Genomic DNA, 7,780 nt, shown 5'->3' with positions numbered 1-7,780 from the left:
GGCTCTCAGTTGTGACGAGCTAGTGCCGATCAATCCTAGCTCCATGGGGAATTCTATCTTTCCACATTATAGATGTTTGCCCACCAGTCATCAAATGCTCTGACTTAGTGGGCAGGATAGTTACCTCTGGTAGGCGCCACAGATATAGGGCCGTGAGCTGGGGGGACTTATGGAAAAAGGATATGTCGGTGCCATGGTAATGGGTCGAGTTTTACTGGGGCAATTTACTTTGGCTCATGAAGAGGTGTGCCCATGCACCCTGCATGTAGTGTAATTACTGAGGCTGAAATCAGGCTTTGGTACTGGCTCACAGGAGCAGGTCTATTTTTCCAATGCCAGTGACTTTTTGTAATTCTGATTTTTAGGGTGCCCATGGAGTGCCTAGGTTTATTGCAGGCTTCCTTGGTGGATTATTCGACCACTGGGTTGGCTGGGAGTTAGCAGAAGGGGGCCGGGGGGGTGAATTTTCCCCTCGAAGGATTGGATTTTGCTCATGGTGGGTATCGAAGGCATCGCCCCTCAGACAGCACTCTCGGCGTCAGGCCATCTACGAAAGGCTGAAGTTTTCTTGGCCAGCCACTCTGACCAGGTTTGGCTGTCCTCTTTGGCAAACTTCTCCATCTCTGCTTCCACCAGTCCGCAGTTATCTCAAAAGCTCTTATTATTGCCTCCCGGAATAGGGTAATGCTCCTTTGATCCCCTGCTGAGAGAGCATTAAACATGGTGGCACACTTGCCTTCTGATTGCCTTCCCAAAGGAGAGCTATTTTGCCAGGATCAGGCTTATAGGTATCTAATACCCACTCCATATGGTCGAGCCAGGCTTCAGGCTCAGCCTTGTCCCATTTCTCAATGAGAAATCCCACACTGCTGAGCAAGGAATGTGGAGAAGGGGTTGCCAAGGGGTACACACCCTATGGAGGAGTGATGTAGTGGTTGCATTTGACAATGTTTTCAAGGGTCACTTGTAAGAGAGAGAGAGAGAGAGACTGCTTGTTGTTGTTGTCTTGTGGATTGTTTGTGTTTGTTGGAGGCAATAGGAAGGGTTTGGATGTTTTGTATATTTGCTGTATCGTGTTTTGTATCATATTGTTGTTGTCAGAAGGTAGCAGTCTGTATTGGCAGTTTTTTGGGACAGTCAGTTTGATCAGAGGTAGTAAGTTGTTGTTGTATGTTTTCTGGATTGTTTTTATATTGTGTAATTGAGTTTATTGTGCTTGTGTTCATTTGAAGGTTGTTGAGCTTGTGAGTTTCTGCTGTGTTTGATTTGTGAATTATTGTGTTTGTGAGTTGTTGTGAACTCTTGATTTGTTGGTTGGTGTTTGTTTGTGTTGTTGATTTGTTGTGTTTTGAGTTGTGTAGTCTTGATGTTGATGGTGTTTGTTTGTGTGAAATGGTGTTTGTTGAGCTGTGTGAAATTTTTTGTGTTGTAGGTGTTTGTGTTAATGATTTATCGTGCTTCATATGGTCTTGATGCTTGTTTGTTTTGTTTTTGTTTTTTAGTGTTCAGTGGGAGTTGATGATAGTGGTTTGTTGTTTTGTCACTAGTAGTGGTGGAGTTGTTTGTCGACAGCCACACTACGCTGAAAGCACAGCTTCTCGCCCTGATTTCGTCAAGTTTCCTGGTGAGTAAATGTGTTTGAGATTGTGTTTTTTGCCTTGCTGAACGAAGTTTCCTGTTTGTAACTAAAGGAACAGAAAGGGGAAAGTGTGGCTGGGGGAAATTTGTAAGCCAGCAGTGGTCAACGTAAATTTGGGGAGGTCTTGCTTGCTTTTGTTTTTTTTAGCTTGTGATCCCACCACAACCCTGGGCTGCCATAGCAAGTTGATGCACCCTTTCCTTCTTCGTCTCCTCTCCTTCTCCTCCTCTGCTCTTTCTGCTGCTTTCACTGCTCTCTCTTCTTTTGTTCGCAGCGTTAATCTATGTAATTGTGCCCTAAGATGCCTCCTAATGCCCTGCTCTTTTCTAAGGCTTCTGGCAAAGAGCCTACTTGCTAGAGGAAGGTTATGACACTCAGGAGAAGGTAGCCCGACATTATGGAGTAAATGAGAGTACTGTATGGTCCATCAAGAAGGAGGTGGAGATAAGGAAGGCTGTGATTGTTAGCTTCTACAGTAGTACTAAGAAGGTTTCCACTGTGCTCTCGACACCAACATCATTTGCAAGAAGGCATGACACCTCATACTAGCAGTTTTCAACTGTTACGGAAGGCAGCAACATATGGAAAGCAGACTTCTTAGGTTTCGACAAGCCTGCCTTAGAAGAAGAGGAATAGGAAGAAGCAGGACCATATCAGCTCCTGAAGGTTTCCAGGCCAGCAAGGGTTGGTTCCACTATTTTCAGAGGTGGTTCCAACTAAAGAGTTTCCCTGCATGGGGAAGCAGCATTGGCAGACATGGAAGCAGCCACGATATATCCCAAGACCTTCAAGAAAATCATTAGGGACAAGGGCTCATGAAGAGCAAAGCCAAGAGCCCCCAGGTACAAGGCCTAGAAGGATAGGGGTACCCTCATGTGTGGCAATGCTGCTGGCTTCATGCTGAAACCAGGTCTCATTTACAAGGTTGCAAACCCCAGGACCCTCATGAATAAGAAGAGGCTCTTTCTGCCCGTGTTTTGGATGCACAACCCCAATGCCTGGATCACCAAAGTCCTTATATCTAATTGGTTCATTCAGAGCTTCATCCCTCTAAGTTAAGAATTACCCCAACAACTTGTACATGGAGTTCAAGGTTTTGATGATTATGGATAATGTTGGTGGCCACCTCCAGGATCTTTATTATGCAGGGAGCGGTAGCTCGAGTTTGCCAATACCACCTCACTCCTCTTAAACTCAGACAGAGAAGCAGCACTTCAGCATAACAGAACCTTTGGGTCTGGCCTACTTATAAGTCACAAAGTCTGTTAAGTAATATTCCTTACATCTTACAGCTAATAGCAACTCCATAGTTGCTTACCTAAATTAACTTGTAATAAAGTTTCAGTTTAAGATTTTTGTGTAAAGATGTATCGCATCAAGAATGGGAGCTTAGCAAAAAGTAATTACAATAAAGTAACTGATAAATACAGATAAATTACAGAAATCTTTTAAGTGTAGGTCTGTTAAGTTTATAGGCATTTCCTTCATTTTAATACTAGTAGTGCATTGAGGTAAGAGGTGAGTCCCATTGCTGGATGAAGTTGGGAGATTCACACCTGTAACATGCACAATGTAATTTGTGTACTTTAATTGCCAATTTGGTTATTGTTACTTTATTTATATAACTATAGCTGTGTTTTTTGTAACTTTAGGACTGTTATCGTGTTGTATGTGGAGGGATTCCAGAAACCACTGAACTTTTAAAGGAACGTTTTGACTATATTTTCTACACTGGCTCGCCACAAGTTGGAAAAATAATAAGAGAAGCAGCCAACAAGCACTTGACACCAACTACTTTGGAACTAGGGGGCAAAAGGTATGTTGTAAATTGTGCAGTTATCATAAACTTCCATATTAAGGGGAGTGCAGACACCATAAGGCCCCATGATAAAGTAAATGACTGTTTCTACCTTATGATTGAAAGGATTTGCTTCAAATTTCTACCACTTATTTTACAACTAATAATGAAAATTTGCTTGTTGGGAAGTGAGAAATTTGAGCTCTTTAAGTTCATTTGTTTTTCATTGTAGTAATATATAGTTATACTACACACTAAATTTACTACACACTGTAAAAGTTTCGTTGAATTGCCTTGGTCTTCTTGGAGAAATAAGCATTTATTTTTGGAAAAAGTAAGTTTGAGAAAACAGCAAAAGCAAAACAAAATTTTGGGCTTTCAAGAAACCTGAGAGAAGTACAAGAAATGAACAAAATTGTCCTAAACCAATCTAAAATTTTTTTTTTATCAACAATGCTTCAAGATACGTTTATTTACACTTCCTATTCCTCTTACCTCCCCTTTACACTCCCCAATTTCACACCCACTCCACAACTTGTCACATCCATTCTTAAAAAGAACATTGGCACTGCACCCGGTATCAATAAAAGCAACCAAACACACCCCTTTGCACCTCACTTTTACACTCGTACATTCATAAACTCTATCTCCAAACCCTTTTTCATGTAACAATCTTTCACACACATGCATCACTCTTACTGCCCGCATACCAGATGACCCACCCAACTGAATCCCCTTTTCACTTAGTTTCCCGAATTCCCAGCCTGACTCATACTCTTTTGCCTACACACACTCACTACATGACCTTCCATTCCACATTTCGCACGCTGTTCTTTACACATCTTAGCATAATGCCCGTTCTTCCCGCAGTTTCTGCAAGCTACGTTCATATGGGTACCCCCCATTAGCTATGTGCCCTACTTGGTCCACCAACCTGTAACATTTAATATCCCTATCTTTCTTACATTCGTGCTCTAAATGCCCCGTTTGCCCACACCCGAAACATGCCTCTTAACCCTTAAACGCCGACTGGACGTATTTTACGTCAACATTTTTTGTCTCTCGTGTGCCGCTGGACGTTTATTTTACGTCGACATACAAAAGTTTTTTTTAAAATTCGCGGAAAAATACTTTTAGGCCTACCAGCCGAAAAAACTCTTGAATCACGCGCCTTGGGGATGCTGTGGGAGTTCACGGATCAATGTTGTTTTGTTACAATCGTTACGCAGGCGCGCAAGCGCGAATTTCTTTCTTGCCGCACTAAAAGTATCTGTGACACATCTCGGAAATTATTTTGTCACTTTGACATAATTTTTTTACCATTTTAAATTAGCTGTTACATAAAGTTTTATATATGGAAATGTGCGCATTTTTATGTAGAACACAACAAAAAAATACTCATGATTGTAGCTTTTATAAGTTTTGAGATATTTTCATATAAATAACGATAAGTGCCAAAATTTCAACCTTCGGTCAAATTTGACTCTACCTAAATGGTCGAAAAAACGCAATTGTAAGCTAAAAACTCTTATATTTTAGTAATATTCAATCATTTAACTTAATTTTGCAACTAATTGGAAGTCTCTAGCACAATATTTTGATTTATGGTGAATTTATGAAAAAACTTTTTCCTTACGTCCGCGCGGTAACTCTTCCGCAAAAAAAATCATACAATGGCGATTGTGGTAATGTTTGCACCATTTTAAATTAGCCGTACATAAAGTTTATATATGAAAATGTGCGCAATTTCATGCACAATACAACTAAAAACAACCCATGGTTGTAGCTTTTATCAATTTTGAAATATTTTTATATAAAAAATGATAAGTGACAAATTTTCAACCCTTCGGTCAAATTTGACTCTATCGAAATGGTCGAAAAAAACGCAATTGTAAGCTAAAACGCTTATATTCTAGTAATATTCAAGCATTTACCTTCATTTTGCAACAAATTGGAAGTCTCTAGCACAATATTTCGATTTATGGTGAATTTATGAAAAAAATAACATTTTCTTTACTTCCGCGCGGTAACTCTTCCGAAAAAATCATACGTGCGATTGTGGTAATGTTTGCACCATTTTAAATTAGGCCGTTACATAAAGTTTTATATATGAAAATGTGCACAATTTCATGTAGAATACAACAAAAAATAATTGAAGGTTTGTAGCTTTTCTCATTTTCGAAATATTTGCATATCACGATAAATAGAAAAAAAAACCACGTTCGGTCAACTTTGACTCTACCGAAATGGTCGAAAAACGCAATTGTAAGCTAAAACTCTTACAGTCTAGTAATATTCAGTCATTTATCTTCATCTTGAAACAAATTCGAAGTCTCTAGCAACAATATTTAGATTTATGTGAATTTAAAAAAAAAACTTTCTTTCCCTCCGCGCATGGATTCTCCGCCACAAATCTCCGAAATGTGTACGTCCCATTCTCGGAATATTTGCTCCATTTCATATTAGGCATTTCATAGAGTTTTATATATGAAAATGTGCGCAATTTTATGTAGAATAAAACGAAAATATTTGAAAGTTGTAGCTTTTCTTATTTCCAAAATAATAGCAGATATATATATATAAAAAAAAATTTGACATTCGGTCAACTTTAACTCGTCAGATATGGTCAAAAACTGCATTTGTAAGCTAATATTCTTATAGTATAGTAATATTCAATCATTTGTCTTCATTCTGAAAGAAATTGGAAGTCTCTAGGACAATATTTAGATTTATGTGAATTTTTTTTTAAATATTTGTTTACGTCCGTGCGTTACGAATTCATGCATTATTTTGTTTGTGATAATATTTTCCCTCTGTGTTTTGCTTTTAAAATCGGGTTTTTACAATGTGTTATATACCAAAATGATCGCAATTTAGTGTACATTACAACGAAAAAAAAAAGTAACTTGTTACCTTTAAACCGTTTTGCGCACAGCGCGATTTGAATACAATTATATATGAAATTTCGTTTTGCGCTATCATATATCGCATTATTTATATATGATAATGATAATTTTTTTCATTCTGATGGTTGCATACTAAACTTCAGGCAATGACAAAAAAAGGAGCCAAAAATTAACTCCTAATCTTGAAAACTAAGCGCGCTGTGATTTTTTGAAAAAAATATTTTTTTCCGCTTCCGCGCTCACTCTGAAACACCTCCGGCACACGGGAGACATTTTTTTTTTTACCGCTTCAGCGTTTAAGGGTTAACACCCACCGACACTCATTCTTCTTGTATCCTGGCTTACCACATCTGTAACGCCGACACTCATTCTTCTTGTATCCTGGCTTACCACATCTGTAACACTGCTGCTCTCCCCACAATAACTGACCCTACTCTTCCGACACTCACACTCCTATCTCTTTTAGGCCTAAACTACACTCGTGGTACTTACTCTAACGCTCCTATCAACTACTTGCTCTGCCATTCGCCTTGGCCCTTCTAAAACTGCCTCCCTACAGCTCTTAAACTCTGGCATAACCTCAGCTACTTCAGTCCTAACACTAACACTTCTACTCTCTTTCATACACCTATCTAACTCGTAATCCTCTACTATTTCTAAAATGTCGTTCCACATCGTATTTTTTCCTTACATTTCAGATTCATAAATTCATATACGCTCCCTGGTACAGTTGCCAACAACTTTCGCGCTAACACCTTACACTCATTTATCCCTTCGTCCCAAACTTTTTCGTAGCTATGTTTCCAACCAGCACACATACATCGGGACTCACCAACATTCATTCTTGCCTCTTCAAAATTTGCTTTCTCCTATATCTAACACTACTCTTTATCATTTTTGCCTGTCCCACAATCCTGGCTTTCACACTTTCATACGGCACATTCCCTACACTCATCAGTCTTACTAGTCTTTCCTTAGCCCTTTTCTTACACTCAACTTCCTTCTTACCCTTCTGCTCTGATTTCTCCCCATCCTGTGTCTTCTTCTTCCCCTTACTTGCCACAACCTTATCACTTTCATCATTTATACTCTCATCCACTTGTTCTTTCACTTCTTAATCGCTCCTGGCCCGTCACAAGACCCCCAAAGTAGGCCTACCTCCAACAGCTCCCTCTCCCATGTATCCTTTCATCACCTCCAGCACTGTATTCAACATTACTCCAAATTTTTCGTCAGTTTTCTCAACCATTCTCTCTTCCGCTCCTTTCACCTCTTCCATTTCCACTTTCGCACTCCTCGCATTCCTTAGCATTCCTCTTGTTTCTTCTAACTTGCTCTTCAGCTCCTCACACTCTACCCTCAACCTCTCATTCTCCACTGCCAATTCTTTCCTTAGCTTCCCTCGCCAACTGCAACTCCTACTTCAGCCTCTCCATC

General features: G+C 39.6%; 1 long non-coding RNA gene across 1 annotated transcript in view; it reads left to right on the top strand.

Moving 5' to 3' along the window:
• The first annotated feature begins 1,493 nt into the window (after window positions 1–1,493).
• LOC135215141 (uncharacterized) overlaps window positions 1,494–7,780 on the top strand; it is a 27,782-nt gene continuing 21,495 nt past the window's right edge. Inside the window, exons 1-2 of the long non-coding RNA XR_010314601.1 lie at window positions 1,494–1,624; window positions 3,292–3,455. This is a non-coding gene — a long non-coding RNA (uncharacterized LOC135215141). The remainder of the gene's footprint in view (window positions 1,625–3,291; window positions 3,456–7,780) is intronic.

The sequence above is a fragment of the Macrobrachium nipponense genome, chromosome 5 (assembly GCF_015104395.2).
Source record: "Macrobrachium nipponense isolate FS-2020 chromosome 5, ASM1510439v2, whole genome shotgun sequence".
In the NCBI taxonomy this organism is placed as follows: domain Eukaryota; kingdom Metazoa; phylum Arthropoda; class Malacostraca; order Decapoda; family Palaemonidae; genus Macrobrachium; species Macrobrachium nipponense.
The sequence above is the reverse complement of the archived record's forward strand: the minus strand, read 5'-3'. Positions and strand labels throughout refer to the sequence as shown.